The following is a 12,152-nucleotide window of genomic DNA, read 5'->3' as shown; positions in this document are numbered from 1 at the left end:
CTTCACAAAAAAACCTCATTTCGGGCACTCGAAAAATGGAAAATGAATTTTCCGTGCAAAGAAAATGTAAACTCCCTTAGGCAACATTGTTTGGAATTCCAAGATGCACCCTTGTGCACAATATGAGATCATTTGAACAAACTATGCCATGAATGTGGCCATAAGATTGATCATTTGGCTTGAAAGCCATGAATCTTCACGCATGATAACTCATTTCTGAGAACACTTTTTTAAAATAATTACCGTATTACAAGTTTATTATTTTTCCTGGAAACTTGGTCACATATAATGACACAATGTGAAGGTTTTCCAATTTTTTGATTTTTTTGAATTTTTTTGCCCGTTTCAAAATGCGGTCAAAACGACGGGCTTGACCGTTCCTAGCTAGTGGTTGAATCTTGGAAAACTTGTGGTGTTTCTATGATAAAATAGATACTTATGTACCTAGAAATTATTTTTGTAAAAAATAAATAGCAAACTATGAGGCAGCTACAGTTCAAATTTGACCCGCTTCCAACTGAATCGGTGACAATTTGTCTTTTTCACCAGAGGTGGATCAAATTTTTTTACACCCAACCATTTTGTCAATTGTGCATTAAACATGGCCTAGTATTTTATAAAATTGATTTGGTCCATTTTTGCAACAATCATTTGGTAGTTCCTTCACAAAAAACCTCATTTCGGGCACTCGAAAAATGGAAATTGAATTTTCCGTGCAAAGAAAATGAAAACTCCCTTAGGAAACATTGTTTGGAATTCCAAGATGCACCATTGTGCACAATATGAGATCATTTGAACAAACTATGCCATGAATGTGGCCATAAATTTGATCATTTGGCTTGAAAGCCATGAATCTTCACGCATGATAGCTCATTTCTGAGAACACCTTTTTAAAATAATTACCGTATAACAAGTTTATTATTTTTCCTGGAAACTTGGTCACATATAATGAAACAATGCGAAGGTTTTCCAATTTTTTGATTTTTTTGAATTTTTTATGCCCGTTCCAAAATGCGGTCAAAACGGCGGGCTTGACCGTTCCTAGCTAGTGGTTGAATCTTGGAAAACTTTTGGTGTTTATATGATAAAATAGATACTTATGTACCTTGAAATGATTTTTGTAAAAAATAAATAGCAAACTTTGAGGCAGCTGCAGTTCAAATTTGACCCGCTTCCAACTAAATCGACGACAATTTGTCTTTTTCACCAGAGGTGGATCAAATTTTTTTACACCCAACCATTTTTTCAATTGTGCATTAAACATGGCGTAGTATTTTATAAAATTGATTTGGTCCACTTTTGCAACAATTATTTGGTAGTTCCTTCACAAAAAAACCTCATTTTGGGCACTCGAAAAATGGAAAATGAATTTTCCGTGCAAAGAAAATGAAAAATCCCTTAGGAAACATTGTTTGGAATTCCAAGATGCACCCTTGTGCACAATATGAGATCAATTTAACAAACTATGCCATGAATGTGGCCATAAATTTGATCATTTGGCTTGAAAGCCATTGATCTCCATATGTGATAGCTCGTTTCTGAGAACACTTTTTTAAAATAATTGTTGTATTACAAGTTTGTTATTTTTCCTGGGAACTTGGCCACATATAATGACACAATGCGAAGGTTTTCCAATTTTTCGATTTTTTTTGAATTTTTTATGCTCGTTTCAAAATGCGGTCAAAACGGCGGGCTTGACCGTTCCTAGCTAGTGGTTGAATCTTGGAAATTTTTTGGTGTTTCTATGATAAAATAGATACTTATGTACCTAGAAATGGTTTTTGGAAAAAATAAATAGCAAACTATGAGGCAGCTGCAGTTCAAATTTGACCCGTTTCCAACTGAATCGACGGGAATTTATCTTTTTCACCAGAGATGGATCAAAACTTTTTACACCCAACCATTTTGTCAATTGTGCATTAAACATGGCCTAGTATTTTATAAAATTGATTTCATCCAATTTTGCAATAAATATATTGTAGGTCCTTCACAAAAAAAACTCATTTTGGGCACTCGAAAAAGGGGAAATGTTTTTTTGCAAAAAACTCATTTCCGACGACACCTTTTTAAAGATATTTATCTTATTCCATGTTATTTTTTCTGAAAACTTGTTCAAATTTTGGTGATACAATGAGAAGGTTTTCCATTTTTTTAGAATTTCTCAGATCATAAAGTAGCTTAAATGATTTTAACACATTATTTTAAGTCAACTACGACCAATTTAGATGGTCATAAAATCATACTGCATTCTGATTGGTCCGTGGACATATCACGCGAATCGTGCATCCAACACCGTCGGATGCTCGGGGATCCAACGGTTGTCCTCGACCCATCCACACAAACCCCGAAACCCTAGCTATGTCCTCCGGGTCAATTTCCATCCACCCCCGCCTCCTTTCTTTCCCTCGCTCACCCGCGCAAACCCTAGCTCCTCTCGATCTCGTCCCCTTCCTCCCCGCCAGCTCCCCTCGATCTCATCGGAGCGGGCAGAGATCGGGCCGCGGCGATTCCCCACCCCACCCAGCCACAACGCCATGCCCACCCGCATCCATCCGCATCCATCTGCATCCCCACTCCTCCGTTGCACCCATCCGCATCCCCACTCCAAGATCCAATCCAAGGGGTTGCCCTTCTTGGTGTTCGCCTCCGCGGCGCCGAGGGCCGCGCCGCCGCGGCCAGGAGGGTCTCGCTCAGCGGGGCCGCACCCGCGACCTGCTACCCCATGCCCGCACCAACTCCGGCGCTGCGGCCAGGAGGGTCTCGCTCCACGGGGCCGCACCCACGACCTGCTACCCCGCGCCCGCACCAACTCTGGCGCTGCTCCAGCCGCCGCTCCCGCCCCGGCGCCGACGCCAAGGCCGTCCCCGCCCATCTCTGGTTGTGTGCAGGCAGGTGACCAGTAGGAGCGCGGAGGAGGGGTCCTTCGGTTGCCGCCATGGCTCAGATCTTGCTCCATGGAAACCTCCACGTCAATATCTTCGAGGCCTTGTCGCTCTCCCACCCCGGCCGCGCCAGCGGCGGCGCCCCGAAGTTCATCCACAAGGTACTTCCACAGTCCTACTCACGGATCATTTCTGATTTCTCCCTTCATTTTATTTTCTTCCCGTCCAAGCCGAATCAATTGATTGATCGTTACCACGCCCGACTAGACGTGCTAGTCTACAGTATTAGTACATGGTAAAATGGTGCGGTTAGGGAGCCATTTTTTACTAGTACCAGTAAAAAATAACTGAAAATACAGAGAGTCACTGCATATTTATCCAGAATCGTTGCTAGAGTTTTGCTTATGCCGGCTCCTAACATAGTTGATAGATGATTATGATAGTTGCCCAGTAATTTAAAGGTTGGCCTGATCGTGGTTACATCTTCATTCCCTGAATTGTTTGCCTGGACTCACAGTTTGATGTATGCGATGTGTGTTTCTGTAGTCATGCCCATGATGTGACTCTTCATGTTCTAACTGATCTTTGTACATTTGAAATCAATGAGTGTAGGTGTGATCTTTGTATATTGTGAGGTTCAAAACTAATATCTCCTCTAGGAAACAAATATTTCACAAGGCCTGCTCTGCTTTGAGTTGGTTCGAAATTGAATGGTTCGCCGTGTGTAGGTGTGATCTGAATTCTGAATGGGTCTTTTGGCAGGTACATGAAGGCCGGGAGCGCCAAGGCGCACATCACGCACGGGTCGGTAAGTTATTGTGTGTTTGTTTGTCATTCATTTTCTAGATCTTGCACACAAGGTGTTTGTTTGAATGTGCTGACGGTGTTTGATTGACTGATTCGTTGTTGGTGAACTTGCTGGTATGCATGTAGATCATGGTGTACCAGCTTTGCAAGGGCGTTGCTTTTTGCCATGGTCGCGGTGCCCGGCACCATGACCTTGAGCCACACAACCTGCAAATTGGTGGACGGGTTGGTATCCTCTGGTTTGATCCCAGCAAGAGGAAGTGTTCTCTTCTCTTTATCAACCACAAAGGCACTTTCTTCTCTCATGGATGGATGGGACTCCATCAATTTAGTATCAGTTTAGGTGTTAGTATGCTGTTGATGCTTGTGTTGATGCCATGCTTTTTGTCTTGTCATGTGCTGATATTAACTGGCAGCATTATCTCCCATGATTGATTGCTTGCTTGCTTACTCTATAACTTGTACTGCTAAAACATGTTATCCTACTCCATGATGCTATATCATTTGCAAATACTCCTGGACATCAGCTCCCATGATGTTGCATTAGCTATAATCTGTACTACTAAAAGAGGAGTGTAAACTGGAGTAATTTTTTCAGCCATTATCTTTGTTTTCTTTTGGGCAGATGCTCTCCACTTGAGTACAGCTGGATACTGCATCTCTTTTTGCATTCCTTTTTCAGTCAGTGCTTGAACATTTTTTTAAAGATGAATTGGAATACTTCTGGATAGCAGTACATGGAGTATAGCTGTAACTTCTTGCAGTATAGCTGTAGCAGTCCATTAGGAGTAGTTTTGCATCAGTAGCATTAGGAGTAACTTCTTGCAGAAACTCTATGACATATATTGTCATGCATCAGTAGCATTTTGCTTGTTTTGGAGCAGCGATTAAACTACTCCATGTCAAATAAACCTTGCTAGGTGAATCTTTTCCATTAATTAAATTTGTACTGCTTGGAGTAGCCTGCTTGGAGTACTTCTTTTCATGGAGCTGCTTGCAGTAATTTCTGATTTGCAGTCGGATTAGCTTGGAGCCGTAGCATTGCTTGCTCTGCTATTCTCTTCTCTTCTCTTCTTTTAATTAAAATTAACTAAACCTTTTCCTTTAATAAAATTAGCTAAAACTTTCCCGGTTAATTAAAAATAAATGAAACTATTCCTTTAATGCTTGCATAAACTGTTTTAAAGATGAATTTGAGTACTCCTTTAATGAAGGTTTTGTGTAGTCTATTGCTTGTATCAGTACTTTTAAAAATAAATGAATTGTTTCATTTAAGTGTACTCTGGACAGCAGTAGTATAGCACTTGCTGCTGCTGTTAAGCTTGCATCAGTACTGGTTGCAGTAGTTTAGTGTAGGACAACAGTAGTATAGGACTTGGTTACTGTTGTTAAGTTTTTCTTTCTCTTCTCTCTTCTCTTCTCTTTGTCTGCTGGAGTAAACTTTTCCAGTATACTCCTAGGAGTAAACTTTTTGTGCTGGAGTAGGAATTGCTCTCGGGAGTAGCAGTAGTGATTTGTTTAACAGCAGCAACAACAACAGTGCATATCAATTTATCATGCTGACAACAGTAGTGCACACCAATTTGGAACTGATGCATATCAATACAGTAGTGCACAAAGTTCATCAAACATCATGCAAGTTCGATGCATAGCAATTTATCATGCTGACAATAGAAGCATGTGGACCTATCATCGTGATTTCGTATTTCAGTTTGTGGTAATCTAATGATGTTTGATGTCTATTGGTTATTGTATATGGGCAAGATGAATTGAATACTGTTGTTTTCTTTTTGATGTACACACATGCAGATGGTTGACACTCATGAACAGCAAGCAACCATACCTAGGTGTTCCAGAGATTGTTGTATTATTTATGTTCTTTTTACTTCCAGAATTATTGCGCGCTCATATTGTCATCACATTGCCTGTTTTTCTTGCTGCATACATGTATCTCAAGCATTGTGTTGTTTTACTTATGTTCTTTTTTACTCCCAGAATTATTGTGCGCTCATACTGTCATCATATTGCCTATTTTTCTTGCTGCATACATGTATCTGAAGCATTGTACTTCTGTGTTTGCTTAGGCAGATAACTACTAAGTGATTACAATTAATGTGTACTTGTGAATTCTAAGCTCATATTGGTGTCTCACGATCACTTGAGTCTAAGCTTATCATGTTCTAGTTATTATTTGCTTCTGCTGCTTCTATATACACATGTATGTATGTTTAATTATTCACATGTATGTATGTTTAGTTATTTGACATGCTTCCGAAATTGACTGTGGTTTTAGACCGGAACACTATGTTTGTTCAAAGAGTGTCCATGTTGTGTGATATATGATGCTGCTCTGTTGTGCACCTCTCTTTTTTGTGTGCTGCATCATTGTAGATATGCTTGATAGAGTAAATGATTTCAGTTCTAGTTCTGGATGTGTCCAATGCAAACATTACTGTTAACTGTCAAGTTGATTCTAAAATGTCTAATTAAGTTCATTTCAGATGGTTATTTCTGGATTTAGTACCAATTTATTGTTGGCCTGGCATGTGCTCTGTACCTTGCTCTGTACCAATTTATTGCATTATTCTGTTATTTACTGTTAAGTATGCTGTTAGATTTACTTATATTTTGTTCCTAATCATTTTGTTCTATAACATGCAGATGTTGGCCTTTCATGTTTCTTCACGAGCATCAAGACAAAGAAGTTGGAAGAAGCTAGTTGGAGCTAGTTCTGGGAGTAATGAAACCCTTTAGGCTGATCCTATTTGTATGTGTGATGTAGCAGAACTTGTAGGGCTCATGTGATAGAGCTGTTATCTAATTTGTATGTGGTAGACTGTACACTTGTAGAGCTGTTATCTAATTGTAAACTTGATGCTGATCACATTTGTATGTATGTTATCTGATATAGCAGATTGCTTCTTGCTGTTATTTGAAGTATTGCGTCAGTTTTCTGTATTGGTATATTGAAATATGAAGAACATGACCTTGACAGAACAAAGAAAAACAAAGGCTACAGCCCAAAAACAAAGGTGCATAAAAAAATAAAAACAAAGGCTACAGCCCAAAAATAAAAAGGCTATAATGTTGGGCCTGGCCCATGTAGCTGACCAAAATTAATAGGAAAAAAATATATAAAAGGCTGATTTGTTGGGCTCAGCCCATCTAAAACACCTAATCGGACCGGGCTGAATCTTGTCAGTGACCTTTTGAATTGGTCGTAATTTTGCCACGTCAGATTGCCACGTCGGATCCGACGTGGCCTGGGCAGACAGCCAGTGACCAAAACAAAAGGTCATGGGTTCAACGACCTTCTGTTTTGGTCGTAAACGTCTACGACCTTCTCAAAGAGAAGGTCGTTAATTTCAGTTTACGACCGCCAGCTTTTGACCTTCTGTTTTTGGTCACAAAAAGGTCACAAATGAAAAACAATGACCTTTGAGTGACCAATAGTCAAGGTCACAAGTTGACATATTTCTTGTAGTGTTCTCGTGACTCCGGAGACGAGCGATGACAGCTATGAGCCCCCGAGCTCGCGTCGTGCTCGGAGCAAGGCAGCTGCATCAGGCCACCGGTGCGGCTGATCTGGATGGGGTTGGCGCCGGCACTTGGTGGCCCACTGTTGATGATGGCGTCGACCATGGAGGCACATGTAGTCAGGGCTCCTTAGAATTTGCGTCTTTTGTTTCCTGCGAGGAATCAAGGAAGTACCCCGTGGGGGCATGTAAAGCGTCTGTTGCGTTTTTTGTTGATATCATCCTTATTATGAAGTGGTGCAAGATGCTTGTCCTGTCTCAGCACGGTTCCCCCTTTCTAACCTCGCGATGGCTTGGTACTCTGCGCTGACAGGTCCCGGTCCCCAGGCAGGCTTCAGCCGTCGCTGGTATGCCAGGTCGCGTTGTCGTGGTCAAGGCCAGGAGGTGAGCGGCCCAAGGTCCAGTAAGAGCCCCTGAGACGCGATGCTCAGGAGGTCCCCTTTAGCGCTCAAGCAGCCGCCGCAAGGCGAGAAAGGAAGGCAACATCTCCGTCACAGAGCCGCATTAAGTGAGGGTTTGGTGTCGCGTTGATTAGATGTTCTAGGAGCGTGACTTATCTCGAAAGCTTGGGGTCGTTCCTTCGCGAGGTGCCGGACCTGCGTGTCGGCAGCTGGGATGTCGCTGGGTCAGGCCTTCGCGAGCTTCTCCTCCCTTCCCCGCACTCTCCTTCGTGCTCTACGTCCTTAGGTCCCAGCCCTTGAGTGAGCTCTGCCGTCGTTGGTATGCCAGGTCGCGATGCTGTGGACAAGGCCACGGGGTGAGGGCTAGAGAGCCAGTAAGAGCTCCTGAGTCACAATGCTCAGGAGCCCCACTTTTAACGCGCGAGCAGATCATACGGGTAAGAGAGAGAGAGAGAGATAGAGAGAGAGAGAGAGACGCCCCCACGTTATTCCTTAGGTGGACCCTGTAAACCAACATGAGCGAAGCAAGGACTGCCATTACGATTGCCGGCCAGCCATTGGTTGCTCCAAGAGAGTGATGAGGGCACCGAGGGCCTGGTGAGGTAGCGCTTTGCGGGGCTACCGCAGCCAGAGATCGACCACTCAGATTTGTCGACGTTGCAGGGACGGACCCATGCGCAAGCGTCGTGCCAGTGCGAGCGGCTCCAAGGGTAGATGTCAATCGAGCAGGCGATTATCATAGGCAGGTTAAGCATGAATGCAAGCCAACTTAGATAGATGCATGAAGGGTACATGCCACTGGATCAGGCCCGAGTGGCTTGGGGATGATGCAGCCCGAGGGCAGCCCCCAGCAAAGTAAGCTAAAGACATAAGCAAAACGGATACATGCTGCAGGGACGGACCCACGCAACCTGGGAATGATGCAGCCCTGAGGGCGCTCCTAGCTGAAATGAAACTCGAAAGATGTCACCTGGTATCATTGCAGAGCGGGTGTTGGAGTAGCTGACGATGCATGGTGAAGAAGCCGATCCTCAGGAGCCATCGCAGACCTGAGCCTCGGGAGGCTCTGGGTGTCTTGCGGCTCCTCAAGGTCCACCTCCATCCACCAGGAACGCGCAGTGCCTGGCCTCCTGAGCTTCCAGGATGCTCCTCATTAGGCGCTGGTGAGCAGCAGCCGCGTTCGGCAGGCCGAAAGGCATGCAAACGTAGCTGCGTGGTGGACCCTCGCCACATCCCACGCGCAAAGGCCAGAAACGCTCCTGAGATGCGGCTCGGTTGAGCCATGGGTAGTCGATGCAGACGCGTAGCCCGCCATCCTCGCCTGGATGGGGAGCTACGCCAGGTAGGCAGCGATCACCGCGCATGACTCTTCTTTCCTGCAGCTCCTGGATGCCCTTGGTGATGAACTCCTGAGGGTTGGGCCCTCCTCGCCTCATGCCTTCCCAAGGGAAACATGCCGTGAAGCATGCCTCCAAGTGGTGCACGAGCGCCTCCCTCGTGATATTGGCAAAGTCTGAGGCCCTCCAAGAGAGAGCCCCCGAGCCTTGCCCGAGGAGGGCATCGAGCGCTCCTTCCTATGCGATGGAGGGAGGCGCCCCTTGGACGGGTGCAGATCCTGGTGCGGTGCCTCCGGAGATGCCTGCCTCCTGAGGCCTTGAGCTTGGTGATGTCTTCTTCTTCTTGGGAACTGCCTCGAGAGGGTTCCCGCTCTTGCTATCTGGGTCCTCGACTGATGCAGCTTGGAAGGCACACTCGAGAGAGCACTCCGCATCCTTCTCTTCGCAGGGGACTGTGATGACTCCGCCGCTTCCCGGCATCTTGAGGACATTGTATCCATGGTGAGTCACTACCATGAACTTGGCAAGGGCTGTATACCCGAGGATGGCATTGTATGGCAGGCGAATGTGGGCAACGTCGAAGTCGATGAGCTCGGTACGGTAGTTCTTGCGTTGTCCGGAGGTGACAGGGAGGCGAACCTGCCCTATCGGGGTGGTGGAGCCGTCAGTGATCATTGAGAAAGGCTTGGTCGGCTGAAGCTGGTCATATGGCACTTGGAGATTGTTGAATGTCTCAACGGACATAATGTTGAGCCCTGCGCCGCCATCGATGAGGGTCCGGGTAACTGGCACATTGCTGATGACTGCGGAACAAAGCATTGGGAGGACACCCGCTGTAGCCGCACACTTGAGATGATCCGCTGAGCTGAACGTGATGGTGCACGTGGACCACCTAAGGGGGCGCGTGGCCTCGAGCTTGGGAAAGACTGCGTTCACCTTGCGAGCAAACTGCTCGAAGATGCGCTGAGAGGCTGGGGCCTGGGCACCGCCCAGGATGCAAACGATGGCACGTGGCTCCTGGAAGCCCCCAGCCCCCTTGTCCTGATGATGGTCGTCATTCCTTCTTGGCGGTGGCGGCAGAGGAGGAAGGTCTGCGTTGCCCTGCGGGCGATCCTCGCGAGGCTGATCCCTCCAAGCCCCCTCGCGAGGCTGGTCCTGCCAGCGGTCCGCGTGAGGTCGGTCACTCCACCCTTGGCTAGGGCCTTGGTTGTCCCATCGTCCTCCACCTCTTCCTCCTCCTCGGCCATAGCCCCGATCGTTGCGCTCGGGGCGTCGCCCTATACGTTCTTCTCGCACAGCCCTGAGCTCTTGGCATTCGTTGGTGTTGTGGGTGTGGAGGTCGTGGTACACGCAGTACTGGCTGCCCTTCGACAACTCTGGCTGGTCCCTGCCGCGCTTCGTGTCTGGCTCTACTGCGAGCACGGCTGCTCCTTTGCACTTCACATCCTTGGCCTTGGCTTTCTTCTCTTCTGGGTCAGCAGCTGGGAGCTCAAGAAGGGAGAGGCGCCCCTCCTCAGCCCTTGCGCACTTGGTCGCCAGGTTGAACAGCTCCAGAGATGTGCACAGATCCTCGTGGATAGCTAGCTCCTCCTTCATATTAACATCGCGGACGCCATCAGAGAACTCTGAGATGATGGCCTCCTCGGTCACCTTGGGAATCTTGAGGCGAGCGCTGTTGAAGCGCTGGATGTACTTCTGCAGGATCTCTCCTGGTTGCTACTTGATGCGGTGCAGGTCACCCACGACTGGAGGACAGCCGCGAGTACCCTGGAAGTTGGCGATGAAGCGGGTGCACATCTCGTCCCAAAAGGAGATCGTGCCGGGAGGCAGGTTCAGGAGCCAGGTGCGGGAACCATCTTTGAGCGCCATGGGGAACCAATTCGCCATGACCTTTTCGTCTCCATTGGCCGCTTCGATGCCCAGCTTGTAGAGCTGCAGGAACTCTGCGGGGTCGGCAGTGTCGTCGTAGTGAGGAGGTAGATCCTGTTGGAAATATACCCTAGAGGCAATAATAAAATGGTTATTATTATATTTCCTTGTTCATGATAATTGTCTATTGTTCATGCTATAATTGTGTTATCCGGAAATCGTAATACATGTGTGAATACATAGACCACAACATGTCCCTAGTGAGCCTCTAGTTGACTAGCTCATTTATCAATAGATGGTTACGGTTTCCTGACCATGGACATTGGATGTCATTGATAGCGGGATCACATCATTGGGAGAATGATGTGATGGACAAGACCCAATCCTAAGCATAGCACAAGATCGTGTAGTTCGTTTGCTAGAGCTTTTCTAATGTCAAGTATCATTTCCTTAGGCCATGAGATCGTGTAACTTTTGGATACCGTAAGAGTGCTTTGGGTGTACCAAACGTCACAACATAACTGGGTGGCTATAAAGGTATACTATAGGTATCTCCGAAAGCATCTGTTGGGTTGACACGAATCGAGACTGGGATTTGTCACTCCGTATGACGGAGAGGTATCTCTGGGCCTCCTCGGTAATGCATCATCATAATGAGCTCAATGTGACCAAGTGGTTGGTCACGGGATCATTCATTACGGTACGAGTAAAGTGACTTGCCGGTAACGAGATTGAATGAGGTATTGGGATACCGACGATCGAATCTCGGGCAAGTAACGTACCGATTGACAAAGGGAATTGTATATGGGATTACTTGAATCCTCGACATCGTGGTTCAACCGATGAGATCATCGAGGAGCATGTGGGAGCCAACATGGGTATCCAGGTCCCGTTGTTGGTTATTGACCGGAGAGTCGTCTCGGTCATGTCTGCGTGTCTCCCGAACCCATAGGGTCTACACACTTAAGATTCGGTGATGCTAGGGTTGTAGAGATATTAGTATGCGGTAACCCGAAAGTTGTTCGAAGTCCCGGATGAGATCCTGGACATCACGAGGAGTTCCGGAATGGTCCGGAGGTGAAAAGTATACAGGAAGTCCAGTTTCGGCCACCGGGAAAGTTTTGGGGTCACCGGTATTGTACCGGGACCACCGGAAGGGTCCCGGGGGTCCATCGGGTGGGGCCACCTATCCCGGAGGGCCCCATGGGCTGAAGTGGGAAGGGAACCAGCCCCTGGTGGGCTGGTGCGCCCCCCTTGGGCCTCCCCCTGCGCCTAGGGTTGGAAACCCTAGGGGTGGGGGCGCCCCACTTGGCTTGGGGG

The 12,152-nt window shown here is 46.8% G+C and overlaps 1 pseudogene; it reads left to right on the top strand.

Annotated features, from left to right (window-relative positions):
- The first annotated feature begins 2,935 nt into the window (after positions 1-2,935).
- The window catches only part of LOC119292614, a 163,553-nt pseudogene continuing 154,336 nt past the window's right edge, over positions 2,936-12,152 (top strand).

This window comes from Triticum dicoccoides, chromosome 4B, assembly GCF_002162155.2.
Source record: "Triticum dicoccoides isolate Atlit2015 ecotype Zavitan chromosome 4B, WEW_v2.0, whole genome shotgun sequence".
NCBI lineage: Eukaryota > Viridiplantae > Streptophyta > Magnoliopsida > Poales > Poaceae > Triticum > Triticum dicoccoides.
This window is presented reverse-complemented; position numbering and strand designations above follow the sequence as displayed.